General features: G+C 57.7%; 1 protein-coding gene across 1 annotated transcript in view; it reads right to left on the bottom strand.

Moving 5' to 3' along the window:
- The window catches only part of FIGNL2 (fidgetin like 2), a 24,494-nt gene extending 10,940 nt beyond the window's left edge, over positions 1–13,554 (bottom strand). Inside the window, exon 1 of the mRNA XM_070407763.1 lies at positions 13,322–13,554. The gene's annotated coding sequence lies outside the window, so the exon portion shown is untranslated. The remainder of the gene's footprint in view (positions 1–13,321) is intronic.
- Between the last annotated feature and the right edge of the window lie 2,867 nt (positions 13,555–16,421).

Raw genomic sequence — 16,421 nt, 5'->3', positions numbered from 1 at the left:
TAGAACATTCTGCCAGCCTTGGTCAAGCTGCGTAGGTGCCAACACCTGGCCGTCCCAGAGCTCAGCGCTCAGGCACAGGTCCAGCCCAAGCGCGCCTTCAGCCCCCTCTTTCAGGGAGCCTTCTAGGAGTGGCAACCCCATGGAAGTTCCTAAGATGCTGCAAAGTCTAGAGCTCCATACAGCCACTCCTTTCCCACCCTGGGCTGTAGGTCTGTCCCTGGGCGTTTGGCCCCTTGTGGCCTAGGACCACTTAAGAGTAGCTCAGCCCGTGACCACAGTGAAAGCACCCCCATCTACAGGAGTAGATGACCCCTAACTGCATATGTCCACAGTGGGGCTGGGTGGTCTGACAGGCGGGGGAGGGAGCATCCATTCTGGGAAGAGCCCTGGCCAAGGTCACACAGCCAGCAGGGGTTTGCACCCAAGCGTTTGGTTCTATCCCTCAACACAGACTCTAATCCTATGCTGTCCAAATCGCAGCTGCCGGCCACAGGTGGCTACTTGAATTTAAATGTATTAGTTTTTTTACAATTTAAATTATTATTAAAAATAAAAATATATCATTAAAGATAAATTACATTAACATTTCAGTTCCTCAATAGCACTAGCCACAATCTGAGCGCTCAGCAGTCATGTGTGGTCGTGGCTGCTGGATTGGGCATCGCAGACTCACAACATTCCCATCTCTCAGAAAGCCCTACTGGACAGAGCTCAGGCTTTCAGCCAGGGTGCTTCCTGCTACAACGGGATCCTCTGCGCTTTCTCTAGTACAGGAGTCTCACTTCTTAGGCTCTCTGGGTAGACCTCCCTAGGACTCAGACTCCTTCCCTAGGATTCCCAGGCAGTTCAATGGCGAGCCTAGCTCCAGCTTCCCCAGGAAGGAGGGAGGCAGGGCTCCCCACAAGCCCAGCCTGTCCTGCCTGCCGCAGGGAGGAGAGGGGCGGGCGGAAGAGGAGCAGAGGACGGAAGGACAGGGCTGTCTGTCATCTGGCCCTTTAGGCTGTGCTCCCTTCCCTCCCCATCAGCTGCTCAACACCCATCCCCCCTGGTTTACCATCCTCATCCTCATCAAGTCCCAAGGACAGATGGGGGCTGGCAGGGAGAAACGTGACCACAGTGAAAGCACTCTCAAGTGGCAACAGAGTCCGGGGGTCACAGCTGTGTCCCCCGAGGCCTGGCCAGTCCCTCATGTCCGGCCTTGTGTCAGCCAGGCTCGGGCTAAAAGCAAATCTCAGTGAGGGGAGGAGGGGCCTCTTAGGAGATTTAGGAATGCGTAGGTGCTGGATTATTCCAGCAGACACAACCGCAGTTAAAGGTGCAGCCACTCACGTGGTCACTCATCCATCCATCCTTTCAACACACACTGAGTAAGTCCCCACCATGTCAAGATATAATAAGAGGATGTAAAGATGGACAGGTAGGCTCCCTAACCAGCTTGACCAGGTAGGGACGAGGTTTGTTCTGGCGTTAATCCTTGTTCCAGGGTAGATGAAGTTTCTTTGTCTCTGCCCAGTGGTCTGCGCAGGCTGGACACCCTCTAACTCTAACTCCCTCCCCCAAACAGGCACACACACACACACACACACACACACACACACACACACACCCGGCTGCTGCTGCCTTGGTCTCTGGCCAATCACCGCACTGAAGGGTAAGTCCCACTGCCCAGTGGCCCCCAGGGAGTGTATCTGCACATTTGAACTGCTCAACCTGCATTGACAAAGCCTGGGGCCTGGGAGGAGCCACAGCAGGAGGGCGGGGGGCCTGTGGAGAGCCGGCCTCCCTCCCGCCCAGGGGAAAGTTCAGGACTAGATTAAGCATTCTGGGGCACAGAGGAATTTGGGGGCCTCAGCTCCAGCAGCGAATAAGCGATCCATAAAATCCCAATTTACACACTCGCTGATCAAACGGCCCCTCTACCACCCCAGAGGTGGGGGTTGTTCCTGGGCTTCCCCTACTTTTGCAGAAGGTCCTGGGGAGCCAGGAGCTGGCCCAGGTCACAGGCCCCCAGTGTTTTATCTGCAGACATGATCCCACCCTGAATCCCTAGGAGGGGCACCCATCTCCAGGGCTTAGGGAACTGCCTGTACCCCCTCTCATCTGGCTGCCTTTTGGGGGTGGCCCACCGGGCAGCCACCTTTGTCTGTCCTCTGGGAATAACAGCTCTTTTTCTCTCCTGTGCTGCCTGGGGCTGCAGGAGCTGACTTCAGCCTCATCAACACCACTAATCACTTTTCCAGCTCTGAATCCTACCCCCGCCCACCCCGTCTTTCCAACAGTCCCTCCAGGTTTCCCCTTGCCCCTCCTGATGGTGTGCTGCTGGGTCTACTCTGAGTCCCTTTCTGCACCGCCACCTCCCGCCCCCTAGCCCGGTTATTACCTTTTTTCCCCAGAAGAAAACACAATCTGTCTTTACCTTCCTAAATTGTGTTCCCTTCACTTAGTGAGGCTGCAGGAATTTCAGCAACTGAAAACCATTCTGGTAAAAAAGCATCCTCTTTTGCCTTAGCTGGTTTGGCTCAGTGGATAGAGCATCAGCCTGAGGACTGAAGGGTCCCTGGTTTGATTCTAGTCAAGGGCACTTGCCCCGGTTGTGGGCTCGATCCCCAGTAGGGGGCGTGCAGGAGGCACCTGATCAATCATTCTCATCATTGATGTTTCTCTCTCTCCTTTCCTCTCTGAAATCGAATATATATATATGTCCTATATAAGAAAGAAACATGCAAATTAACCATCCCTCTGTCACAAAGATGGCTGCACCCACAGCTGAGGCTGAGTTCCCATAACGAGCCTTAAGGAGCAATCAGCAGGGACCTGAGGCCGCACTGCCCCCCCCCCCCGCCCCCCGTGGGGCTTAATGGGGCTTGGTGCCAGGCCAGGGGACCTCAGGCCATGCCCCCCGCTCAGCAAGGCTTGACAGGGGACCTGAGACCATGCCCCCACCCTGGCAGTGCTTAACAGGGGACCTCAAGGTGCACCCCCTGCCCTGGTGCTGGGCCAGGGGACCGCAGGCCGTGTCCCCCACCCTGGCACCGGGCCATGCCCCCTACCCCGGCACCAGGCCGGGGGACCTGATGCTGCGCCGCCCCCCCCCCCCCCCAGCGGGACTTGACAGGGGGATGGGAGGCCACTCCCCTCCCTGGCGGGGCTTGACGGGGGACCTCAGGCCGTGTCCCCTGCCCCGGCCTGGGCTGGGGGACCTGAGGCTGCGCCCCCCACCCGGCAGGGCTTGACAAGGGTGGGGACCGGCCAGGTCTGGATCTAGCCCAATGAGGGGGGCCGGCTGGATCTGGGTCTCACACGATTTTGAGGCACACGTGGGTGGGTGGGGACTTGACTCTGGGTCCCGCGGTGTGCCCCAGACTCTGACAGGAAGAAGATTTTCATATACATTTACTAATTTTCTTTCATCTCTGACACTTCTATTATAGAGAAAGGGCAAATAGCAATATTAAAATATTTCCTCTAATTAACTTCCTTTTAATGTGCATGAATTTCATGCACCGGGCCACTAGTATATATATTTTAAAAGGCTTCCTCTTTTAAACCAACGGTACCTCTGGGAGGTTCCAGGCTACCAGGGTGCAGCAAATACAAGTTCTCATTAAGGCTACCAGGCCTCATCCCTCCGTGAGAGGCCAGTGAGGCTGATTGGCCTCTCCCCAGTGCCTGCTGGAGACCAGCTGCACATTGAAGCCAAGTTAAGGGAGTCTTTGAGGCTGGGAACTGCCCACCCTGCACACCCTCTTCTCACTACTTGAGCTTAGGTGGAACAGGTTAAGGATAGACTTCAACTCCTGGGCCCTGAGAGGGACAGAAAAGGAGGGAGGGGTCACCCTATGTCTGTGCATTCCAGAGGCTTGGAAGGCTGGGCTGTTATCTCCTGGAGAGGCCACTGCATACTGGGCTGGGCTTGTTCTCCATGTCACTCAGTCCCCACAACAGGCTGCTGAGCGGGCATTGTGTGCAGGCCCATTGTACAGCAGGGCACACTCCTTCCCTTCTCCTTTTTCCTCACCATCACTGGCTGCTCCCAGGGACCCACAAATGCAGACTGGACCATTAGCGACTTGAGATAGGCAGGTGTCTGAAGGCCAGCCTGAAAGACTGACCCAGCTGAGTGTCGACCTATGAACCAGGAGGTCATGGTTCGATTCCCGGTCAGGGCACATGCCCGGGTTGTGGGCTTCATCCCCAGTGTGAGGCATGCAGGAGGCAGCCATTCAGTGATTGTCTCTCATCATTGTTTTTCTCTCTCTCTCTCCCTCTCTGAAATCATTAATATATATATATATATATATATATATATATATATATATATATATATTTTTTTTTTTTTTAACTGACCCAGAGCTTGGGGCCCCTGAGTCCACATTAGCGAACCCAGGGCATCCATGTGCAGCTCACAGCCCACCTCCCTCCTGTGGCTCAGATGGTGCGGGAGTGAGTCAGCCTCTGAGAAGTGGTTCTGGGGTCTCAATCTCTGCTTCTTCCAGGGAGAAGCAGGAGGGCATGGCAGCCCCCTCACAGGCTGGTGTGAGGGCACTGAAGGAAGGTGTACTGTCAGGACTGGCTGGAGTGGGGGCAGGACACCAGGGCAGGCTCTGACTTGGCTCCTCAGAGGGCTGGCTAGGAGCTTCAGCCTTGGAAAGGGGCGTGGGGAGAGGGGTCCGGATGGGGCAGAGAAAGGAGGATGCTTTTTGATGCCAAAAACATCCAATGGGCTTGAGGGACTCAAGGAGAGAAGAGAACCGTCCCAGTTGCCTGCTGAGCACAGATTACAGAGCCCTGCCCTGCGGGAGTGAGGTCCCTGTCACACCCCTGACTGTCAGGTGGGTCTGCAGAGGCTGTGGGGCGAACTGGGCTCCATCCCTGAATCCCAAACCGCCCTAGCCTGACACCTGGCCCCTCTGAATGTGTCCTGAGGCATCTCTCACCAGCTCCTCCTCTGACAACAGAGGGAGGAGCCCTGGGACTTGGACATGCCCGCCCACCCCCAAACTTCTGCCTCTTGGAAATTGCCCAGGCAAGGTCACATGCCCCTCAGGTCCCTCTGGAGAGCCTGCCACACCAACTTCATGCTGAGCCACACTTTTCATGGTCCCTGGGAACTTCAGGGGGGAGATTTAGGGATCTAGGTAGACTCTACAGGACCCCCTGGAGGCCCACTAAGACCTCAGACTCCCCAGGAAAAACATCTCTGCCTTCTCTCCCCAGAGTCTGTCCTTCACCCGCTGGAAACCGTGGAGGCCCTGTGTCTCCACTCTTGCAGCCTCCACCCATCCAGCTGGTCACTGAGTCCCCTTGACACCCTCTCTGAAATGACCCACAGTTCTCACCTCGCCCACCACAGCTGGCCCAGCATCTAACCCAGCCGTGGGCAAACTACGGCCCGCGGGCCGGATCCGGCCCGTTTGAAATGAATAAAACTAAAAAAAAAAAGACCGTACCCTTTTATGTAATGATGTTTACTTTGAATTTATATTAGTTCACACAAACACTCCATCCATGCTTTTGTTCCAGCCCTCCGGTCCAGTTTAAGAACCCATTGTGGCCTTCGAGTCAAAAAGTTTGCCCACCCCTGATCTAACCTCAGGTGTCTGCCTTCCTAGTCCTTCTCTGAATGGCTGCCAGGGTGGTCCTTCTATCTAAAACACATTCAACCCCTACTTACCATGGAGTAGACACCAAACCCCTTAGCCTGGCACCAGCGGTGAGTCAGTTTCTCCTTCCTTCCAGCCTTGGATCCTGCCAATCTTGTCTCTTCTAGCCCCTCCAGCCACAATGGTTCATTTTTCTAGGCCATACAGGTTCACGCTTCCAGGCCTTTGCTCTGTCAGTCCCTCTGCCTAGAAGGCTGCCTTCCTGGTACTGCAGCTGGGGTGCTCCCAGACTATTTGGCCACTTTGACTCTGACACTATTGCTGGCTCCCGCTTGGGTGCCTGAACTGGTCCCCTGCACATCTATCTGCCACTCAAAGGTCTTATTTAAGAGTTGATGTCACTTTTCCTGCTCAGACACCCCTGCCCCTGGGCCTTTGCACAGCAGTTCTTTAGCCCAGCAGCCCCTTCTTGCTCCCTTTCCACCATGTCCTTTACCCTCCCAAAGTCCCCTCCCTCAGAAAACTTTCCCTGATGCAATGGTGATAAGAGAAGGGGCTTTGCAGTATTTTCTTACTAGAGGAATCTATAATAATAAAAGCGTAATATGCTAATTAGACCAGACATCCTTCTAGATGACCTTCCAGATGAAGCCAGGGCTGTGAGGGCCCAGACAGCTACTGGGGTGGGAGGGGTCCGGGGCAGAGGCAGCCGCTGCGGCGGTGGGGGCCCAAGCCCCTTGCACGAATTTCGTGCATTGGGCCTCTAGTTACTTATAATAAGTAATTTTTAAAGATGATTTACTTTTTCATTGAGGCGCTTTTTCATAGAGGCATTGAGGCAAGATTTGCAGTTGAACCCTGTGCTTTGCCCTGGCTAGAGCCAACCCCTCCCTGGGGCTTCCCACCACATATGGAGACAGGGGCAGCTATGCACAAGGCTCCCAGGGCCTTGAGTGGAGTCAAGCCACCCAGGCACCAGGTAGAGAGGGCTGTGGTTACTATCCAACTCAGGCACCACAGCTATCCGAGGCTGGGTAAGGCCCGCCCAGCGCCCATCTCTGAGTCCCTGGGCACTCGGCCCTGCATGGGGGTGGGATGGAGGATGAGCTCAGGGCTATTTACCAGTTTTCAGTCAGATGCCCCCTTTCCAGTCTGGTAAATACGCTGTCTGTTCTCAAAAATAACTTTTTTTCAATGCATAAGATAAAAATATAATGGAAAAAATATAGCTATGTATGGTGAGAGATGTGAACTAGATTTCTTGTGGTGATCATTTTGCAAATATATTAAATCATTATGTTGTACACTTGAAACCAATATGTAAATTATGCCTCAATAAAAAAATAATACACAGGACTACTTTGTCAATTATACTTCAGTAAAGCCGGCGGAAGAAATTTAAAAATACATGGGGCCACAGAGGGAATTGATCGCATTGAAATATAATTCTATCCATGAACTCATCAGGGGTCATGGACCACATGTCTCAGCCCACGAGACTAGAGTCCCATCCCCCCACCCACCAAGCCAGGTTTAGGATCCAAGGTGGAATTGAATCCATTTAGGTGGCATGTGACCTCCAAAATACATAAGCTTTAAAGTCTAGGTGATCCTATGTTCCTGGGCTCCAACCTGCCCCCCGCCCAGTGCCTAGAGGTCTGTCAGAGACACACCCCTGCAGGGCCGGGCCTGAGCAGAAGGAAGGAAGCAGGCCCAGGCAGCCCACCCAGGCTTCCCCAGCAGGGCCTCTGTCCCCTCCTCCACCCTTCCCAGCCCTGGGGTGCTGAACTGAGTAACTCCAGCTATGCAGCCTGGCCGGTCTACCTGGGTGTGAGTGGGCAGGGCTGTCCTCAAGGGGATGGCCCCCCCACACCTGCAGGGCCACAGGAACAGAGAGAGACTGAGAACTTGGGGGGAGGGTGCTAGGCAAAGTCTGAACAACCACAGCAACCCTTTCCTTCTGCTGCTGTACAGATCCCAACACACATGCCAAGCACTGCGCTAAATGCTTGACACACATTAGTTCATTTAATCCTCACAATAACCCTGGCAGCAGGTGCAACTCTTACTCCCATGTTACAAACCAGGAAACTGATCAGAGAGCCAGGGCAGCCAGCTGCATACAGACCAGGGCTAGGGGAATGGGTCGTGTTTACTGGGAAGGAGAAAGACTCCTGACGACCGAACACCTGAATGACTGTCGGGTGGCAGATTATGCAGCTCCTTGCAGCCCCGCTGTTCCTCCCTCTCCTCGAATGAGGTGAATCCTTCATGGAAGATGTCTGACCCTAGCCAGTTTGGTTCAGTGGATAGAGCTTCGGCCTTCGGATTGAAGGGTCCCAGGTTTGATTCCAGTCAAGGGCACATGCCCAAGTTGCGGGCTCAATCCCCAGTAGGGGGCGTGCAGGAGGCCACCAATCAATGATTCTCATCATTGATGTTTCTCTCTCTCTCTCCCTCTCCCTTCCTCTCTGAAATCAAAGTATGTTTTTTAAAAAGATGTTTGGCTTAATGTTAGCTGTCTGACGACATGTGGGTTGTCGCTGGACGTGTTGAGCTCCCCATCAGAACAGGCATTCGGCAGAAGAAGCTACCTCTCCTGGGAGGGGCTCTCTGGGGAAGGGCTCTTCCCCTCCTCTCTGCCCTGTTTCTGGGACATCCCCACTTGCAAGTCTAACAGGCACTGTCAACCCAAGTCCCACACTGAACTGACCACCTCGCAGTCCTCCAGCTGCCCTCCCCAACCCAAAGAGGCAGGCAGCTCGACCCTAAAACTTCAGCCTGAAGAAGACTCAGTGTGAGAGACGGTGACATAGGAATGGCATCCCACACAGGACTCAGTCTGTCTAGAAAAGGACCCCCTTTATAGAGAAGTGAGGGTCTGGCCACGAATGAATGAGGAGCCGAGTGAAGGGGTGATGTCCCCTGGTGGCCAGAGTCCCCAGGGAAACCGGAGGCAGACTGGGTAGGGGCAGGGCAGAACCACATGAAGGGGACAGGGTGCTCTTGTTTCAGTAGAACCTGAATCTCACCAGTTTTCCTTTTCCCACTCATTCACCGAATTAGGGTCTCTGTCGCCTATGAACAGGCTACCCCTGAGGAAACTCGGTCTCTGAAACTCCACTGGTGATGCAACGCCCTGCTGTCAAGTACTGGTCTTTTCCCTGGGTCTCTCCTCTCCAGTCATCCTGTGCCCATTCCACAGCTCTGAGCAGGTCACCCCCAGCCCACACGCCTTCAGTGGCTCCCTTCTACAGGGGGTACAAGGAGAGGTCCTGAAAGCATAGCCTGTCCCTTTGCCTCTTCTCGGTCCCCAACTGCCTTGCAAGCTCCTTGAAAGTGGGACCACATCCGAAAAGAATGATTGTTGGATGAATGGCTGCCTGGATAAAATACCCGGGGCCTGGCACAGGGCCCTGCTGAGTGTGCAGTGAGTGTGGTCATGAGCTACACTAGGCGTCTGTGGGAAAGCCATCAATGCCAGGGCTAGGGATGTGCTCTGATCCTCCCTGGCCACGGGAGAAACTGAGGGTTGTCACAGGAGACCTGAGGTGTGAAGGCCCAGCTCATGGCCTGGTACACAGGTGCCCAGGAATCCCCAACCCAAGCTGGGAGCTCTTCGGAGCCTGGCTGAGGTACACCCAGCACCCTGCACAGTGCTGGTCACAGCAGGTGCTCAAAATAGGTTTGTTAGAGCAAAATGCAGCCTCTTTGTCACATCTTTTTATCAATCCCTGATTAATCCCAGCTCCAGACTCCTGACTCCTTTGATCCTCACAATAATGCTTATGAGGTAGGCACGGTTCTTGGTCCCATTTCATAGATGACATATAGAATATTTAATGGGTGCTGCATAAGTGTGAGCTATGATTTATCAAGACATTTATGAAATGCTTGGAGAAGCTAGATTTCCCTGCCACACATCCTGGTTCCTGGGGACAAATGGATCCTAAGACAAAATCAGCCCTGGACATGGTCTCTCCAGGCCCACACTCAAGAGATGAGATGATGAACCCACACCCTGGCCTGGGCAGTGGGAACCTTTCCCATTCAAAGCCTGGCCTGTCACCTTGATCCACTACGCCTTGTCCCTTAGCTCATCCTGTTCACCTGCCAGTAATAAGGCCATGAAACAGCGCTGCATGTGAAGGAAGGAGTGCTGGGCTGCAGGCTAACACTGCCCCCAGCACTTCCGAAGGGGGTGGACTAGGTGTAGGGTCCCATGGACCCCAGGAGTGGTGGGGGTGGTGGGGGTGGTCCAAGAACCTCTAAAGCAGAATGCAAAGTCTAGTGTCAACTGATGCAAATGCACTTTTCTGGGGACAGCTTTTGCTGGTTCCTTGAGGGGGTCTGTAAATAAAAAACGTTATGGACCCCCAAACTGGGTAATCTTGAAGGCCTCTTCTATGCCTAGTATTCTTGGGCTACATGCATTTCAACATAAACTACTCCCCAACCTTCAAGGCTAACTCAGTTGCTGCCCCAGGAAACTCTCAAATGTCTTGCTTCTTTGACTGCAGCACAAGTCTTGGGCCCAGTCTTGCAGGGTCTCTCCTGTCTTGATCTTCCTCACTAGCCTGCCAGCTCCCATAAGACAGCAGGGCCAGCCCAGGGCTGAGGTGGCAAAAGACACCAGTATACCCCCTGGTTGGCCTAGTGGGGCTCGCCTCTGTCACCTGGAAGGCAGGGGCTGTTGCAGACCACAGGTGCACCTGGGCCTTGGGTCCACCGCTCCCTGCTGCAGCCCCGAAACCTCACTGAGCTGTGCTCCTGTGGGGAACCTGGTTCTCATTAAATTGGGTAAAGGAGTCATTGACTGCCAGGCCAGCCAAGAAGAAGCAAAGTTCTGCTAGAAGGCACAGGGAGGGTGAGGGAGACCAGCCTGTCCCCTGGCCTCCCTGGCTGACCAATGGTGGGGGGAGAGGGAGGGGGAGGCAGGGAGACTGGGCTCCTAAGGGCCCAGCAACTGCAGCAGTAGGCGCTGGGGTGGAGAGTGGGGGCAGTCTTGGCCCAGATAATAAGCAATTGTTAATGTGATCCATATGGATCCTGACTGGCCTCTCTGTTTAACAGGATGATAATGGCAGGGAAAGAATGCTGGTCTGTGGGGAAAGGAAGGGGCAAAGTCCTCCCCGCCTTGGGGGGAGGGGGAGACTCAGCAATGAGGGCAAGAGAAGAACCACCCAGGGACCTCCACCCACCCAGGAGCATAGAACCATTTGCCTGAAAATGTCCAGATTCTGTGCTTTGCAGGTTGTCCTGATGAAAGCCCTTTAATCCAGCCAACACATATTTATGGGGTACCCGTAAGGTGCTGAGCCCCCGTGCAGGGTGCAAGGAAGTATACGCTCCACTTCTACCCTCCCGAAGGCAAAGCCACGCGGCTGAAGGGAGGCACAGGTGCAGGGCCAGGAGAACATGAGCAAGAGCTGGGGGCTCTGGGGAAGCTACACGGAGGAAGTGTGGCACCCGAGTTGGGCCTTGAAGAATGGGGAGGTTGTGGAAAGACAGGGACAATGGGGAAGGCATTTGGCTGGGGGAACAGCAAGAGCGAAGGCAGAGAGGCGTGAAATTGCGTGGAGAGCCTGAGACCTCAGCCATAAAGCTGCAGCCAGGTGGGGGAGGGGAGGGGACTCTGCTCCATAAAACGCTGTGGCAGGACTAGGAGGACAGCAAATAAGGGCGCTAGGAACGACACACTGGGCGCTGGTACCTCTCCCCAGTCCCTGAACTGGCATTGTCCATCCTCAGGACCCTTGGCCCAGCCCCCCCTTATACCGCAGCCAGAAAATCCCTAGGGCCTAGGGCCTCGGAGGCCGTCCTGTGTCTCTCCGCCCCCTCTCCTTCTCCTCGGAAGACGGGGTCCTCCTGAGGAATGGGGTCTTGGGGGCCTCTCCCGGAGCAGCTCCACTGCCTCGAGTAGCTGAAGTCCCTTTGGCCCAAGTGGGCTTTCCCGCAGAAGACATGACAGCGAGGGCACAGGGCTCACTCCTTACAAGGGGGCTGCTGCGGACCCCAATGGAATCAAGTGGAAATAAATGAAATGGCGTTAAATACGAGGAAGGGGGATTTACGAGGCCTGTCACCCAACCCAGCACCGCGGGGCCCGCCAGCCCCGCCCCTTTCTCGCCCACCCGCGGGCGCCCGGCCCCGCCTCCTGCCCCGCAGCTCGGCGGCCGCGGGGGCACCGGTGTGGCTGCTGGGGTTCCGCAGAGCCTCGGCACCCAGTCTCCCGGCGCGTCCGTCCTCTGGACTAAGGCACAGGGAGGACGGCGTTTGCTCCCGGAGAGAAGCTCGGGGGACCCCGGCCCCGCCGTGTCCAGACGGATGCACCGGGGTTTCAGGTTGGGTTCTGGAGGGTCGAGGGCTCCCTGGGCACGGCCAGAGTCCTTCTGACCCAGCATCGCCCGGCCCACTCTAAAGCACCCACGGGGAAGGCTCTGGGCCCGGGAACCGCGGAGTTCTGCCGCCGCAGAAGCCCAGAATGGAAGTGGACCCGGGTCCCGGGTCCTCGCTGCTGGGCCGGGTCGGGAGGCCGCTCAGCCGCCGCAGCCGTGCGGACTACAACACAAACATTCTCCCCTCCTCTATTCTCCTCCAAATTAGGTATCCATGGCGACCGGGCTAGGCAGCCTGACAGCCCCACGGCCTAATCCTGATTTAGTGACCGTCCCTTCGACAGCCCACCCACCCGTCCACCCACCCCTGCGCCCCAGGCCGCTCACACTCTCCCTCGCGCAGACCCCTGCCCAGGCCGCCTCCGCCCAGGAAGGGCACCCGGGATGGAGGGGCCGGGCAAGGGGGCCCACGTTTGCTGAGCACCTACTGTGTGCCCAGCCCTCTGCGGAGGGCCCTTTACAGAGCGGGCTCCCAGCGAGGGGATCGGTGCGGACCAAGCGCGCGCGGGCGGAGTGGGCAAGTTTAAGGGGCCCCGTCTAGAGCGGGAGCCAGTGGGTCTCCCTTGTCGGCTGCAGCCCGTGGGTGCAGGTGAGAGCAGCTCCCCGCAGCACCCTGACCCTGAGCGGGGTCTCCGCTCTCCCGGCCAGGGGAGAAGAAAGGAAGGGCTCGGGTTAGGGGCGCGGGGCCCAGTGGCCTCCGTCTCCTGTCACTGCCCGTCACGATGCTGGGGGACCTCCGGGCCAGGAACCCAGCCCCCACCCCCCACCCCCGTGCTCGCTCGATCTCTCTCTCTCTCTCTCTCTCTCTCTCTCTCTCTCTCACACACACACACACACACACACACACACACACACACACACACGCCGCTGGACAAAGACCTGACGGAGTGGGAGGGGCCTGCGGGCCGGCCCTCGGGCTCCGGACACCGGATCCTTCTGGGACCCGAACCCGCAAATCCTGCTCCCCACCCCCCATCCCGCAAGCTCCCCCCAGAGACGGCAGCTAGCTACTGCCGCAGCCTCCGCACCGAGGGGGCGGCGAGGAGGGTGCCCGGCGGCGGCGGAGAGGTCCCCTCCCCGGCCCGCGCCTCCCCGGAGCAGCGACCCCCGGCCCCCACGCGCCCGCCGGGGTCTCTCGCGGGTCTTGCCCTTCGACCGCCGCCTAGTTGAACCCCGCGCCCTGCAGCCCCCGCCCTCTCCGACCCTCGCCCCGCCGCGCGCCCGCGGACAAAGCTCCGGACACCCGGCCCGAGCGGTCACCACCCCTGACCCCGCCGGCCGCGCGCTCCCGCGCCTGCCCGGCAGGCCCGCGCCCCGTACCTCGGCATCCCGGCCGGTCCTAGGTGAGTGTGCGCGGCCTCGGGGGGCGTCCGGCCCCGGGGCCGGGGCGCGGGCCGGGGGCGACAGGCCGGGGCTGGAGGGCAGCGGCGCTCACCATCCTGGAGCCGCTACTGCTGCGGCCGCCGCGGCCGGGAGCGGGACTGGGCAGTGGGGGTGGCCGGACAAGGGGCCGCCCCGGCTCCCCCCGCAGGCAGGACCCCCACCCCCACCCCCGCCTCCCCTCGCCCGCCCCCAGCGCCCTCCCTCGCCGCCTGGGCTGCCCTCCCCTCCTCCCGCTCCTCCCTCCCCCGGGGCCCCTCCCTTCCCCCAACTCCCGCCCCTCTCGGGCCCTCTCCACCCCTCTGGCCCCGCCCCGCCCCCACTCCCGGGCTCGGCGGCCCCTCCTCTCCGCCCCCGGCCGGCCCGCCCCGCGCCTCCACGGGCCCTGAAATAAATTAGCCACTCGGGGGCGAAGGAGCCAATGACCCTTGTGTGCAGTGTCCTTGGGCCGCTCGGCCCGCCCCCTCTGCCTGGCCGTCGGGGCGGGAAGTTGGGGTGCGGGTGGAGCCGGGCCGGCCGGTCGGATGGGGGAGCGGGCCGCCCAGGGGGAGGCCGGGATTGGGCAGCGGCCCGCGAGCGAGTCCGCCGGGTGTGAGCGGCTTCCTGGGTCGAAGGGCAAAGGGGAAGGCAGCCCGCCCGCCGGGTCCGCTAGCTCCGGGACCCCTCTCCCCTCGGCCTGCGCCCCTGGGCCGGCCAAAGCCTTGTTGACTCTCGTTTCCATCCCCGCCCCCAGGTGAACGGAGCACCTCCTGGTACCAGCCGGGGTCGGCCAGCCCGGGAGGCAGAGGCTGGACGCACAGCCGGCAAGCCCACCCCCTGCACAGGGCCACTCCGAGCGGAGGGTGCGGGGCTGAGCGCGAGCCCGGGACGCGGCCGCCGAGGGTGGGGTGTGAGTTACAACCGTGCTTCCCCGAGAAGGGTTTCCCCAAGAAGGCCAGGCGGGCTGAATGGTGGGAGGCGGAGATGGAGGGTGGACACTCGCAGTGTCCGAAGGTGTTCATTAACCATCGCTGTGCGGCATTGGGCTAGTGCTGGGGACATGTGACAGGGTCCCAAAGGCACCGTCCAGTCCACAGAGAGACAGAACTCCATCGGACACACAGGCACGAGGCTTCAGCTTCCGAAGTGACCCGGCCAGGAAAGGAAGCCGGCAGGGTGAGGGACCCGTAGCAGCACCTATCTTGCCCCAGGAGGTTATAGATGGGGCTGGGCTTAGGTTGGAGGATGCAGCTAGATTTCCTGGAGGAGATGTTGAGCACCTAGGGCAGTGGTTCTCAACCTTCCTAATGCCGCGACCCTTTAATACAGCTTCTCATGTTGTGGTGACCCCCAATTTCATGGTTACAAATTGAACATAATTAAAGCATAGTGATTAATCACAAAAACAATATGTAATTATAGATGTGTTTTCCGATGGTCTTAGGCGACCGCTGTGAAAGGGTCGTTCCACCCCCAAAGGGGTCGCGACCCACAGGTTGAGAACCGCTGATCTAGAGGGTCCCAAGGCAGTGTCTGAGGGTCCTCTCTTCTGTGGGTTTTTTTTTTCCTTTTGCGTGCAATTCAGTCTAAGTACCAGTAGGACAGGGTTGCCCCTGCACCCTTCACCACCAGCCTGCAGGGTAGTGCTCTGTCCTCTGTGTTGTGAAGAATTCTAAACATTTCTAGTGATGGTTCCTCTTGGAGTTCTGGGTTCTGACCTCTCAGGGCATCCCCCTTCCCACCCTCAGGGAAAAAGAGGGGCGGGGGCTCAATAGCTCCCATGTTTTTCCCAGCCCAACCATGGAAGCAAGACCAGCACCCAATCAGGTTTTAAAACTCACCAAGATCAGGATCTCCACCTCCATAATCCTCTCTTCCTCTCCACTCACCCCCGCCACACACACACACACACACACACACACACACACACACCCCGGACCACACCCCAGCACAGGGGAGGTATTTATCAAGGCTCTCAATGGGAAGGCAGCCCCTGGCTTCAGAATTAGAAAGGTAGGAGGAAGTGGGCTATAGCCACCACCCTAGAAGAGCTGAACTCCGTGCTGCAGGGACAACTCCACAGGTAACAGAGGTAGAAGGACCTCGTTTAGTATTTCTTACTGACAGAGCATCTGAGGCCCAGAGAGGAGTGACATGCTTTGGGTCACACAGCAAAGCTGGATCTAGAATCCACTGTACTCTTTCCACCCCACCTGCCAGGCTCCCCAAGGGTCAGAGGCAAGAGAGACCAATGTCCACATGAGCTGAGTGACCTCAACCACCAAGACTAGCACCAGGGCAAACCTGGCATTGCCAGGACATTGTGGCTGGGTGTCACTGGGGCCAGGGCAGGGTGGATGACAGGCGTTAGGATGGAGGAAAGAATTGATAGGATGCTCCCCTGTAGCAGGGGTCTAGTCCTGCATCCCCCTTCCAGTCCTGGTAGGAAGGACAAGGTTAGACCTCAGGAAGGCCTTCCCAGTGAGAGAGGAGGGTGGGCCAGCATGCTGAGGAGGCCTTTGCTGGACTCCAAGGTTCGGCATCTGGGAGGTGCTGAATTATTTCTGATGGGTAAATTGGCATGAGTCACACTCGCAGGTGGGGGTGAGGCTGGTCTCTTCACCCTTCAGCCCCCCATCCTGCACCAGTACTCAGGCAATGAAGTGTGACCCCCCTCTGCGAGCTCATTAAAGTCCTGTTAATACATCATCCAGCCTCCTGGGCTGACATTGAATCCTGGCAAATGGCCCTTCATCATGTCTCTCCCTCGGCCCTCATGTGTGGGGCCTGGGGGCGGTGGGGGGCGGTCTGCCTCTGAAGATGCCCTGCTGACCCTCTGGCTGTCCCAGCCAATGGATCTGTGCCTGGAGAGCCCCCTGCTGAGAACATGCTGGGCAGGGCGTCTGGTGATCACCCCACAGCAGGTCAAGTGCCCAGCAGTGGATTGGATAAGAATAGTGGTGTTGGTGGCAGTAAAGTGTGGCTTTGGCGAAGGGCCCTTCATTCTTTCCAGCCCTTTTGCTTGTGTCACATCCTACCCTCCACCCCGCTCCTAGTGCTG

Source organism: Myotis yumanensis, unplaced genomic scaffold (genome assembly GCF_028538775.1).
Source record: "Myotis yumanensis isolate MYYU_CA2020_CCGP unplaced genomic scaffold, mMyoYum1.0.hap1 SCAF_3, whole genome shotgun sequence".
Classification (NCBI taxonomy): domain Eukaryota; kingdom Metazoa; phylum Chordata; class Mammalia; order Chiroptera; family Vespertilionidae; genus Myotis; species Myotis yumanensis.
Note: the sequence above shows the minus strand (reverse complement) of the source record. Positions and strands in the feature narration are given on the sequence as shown.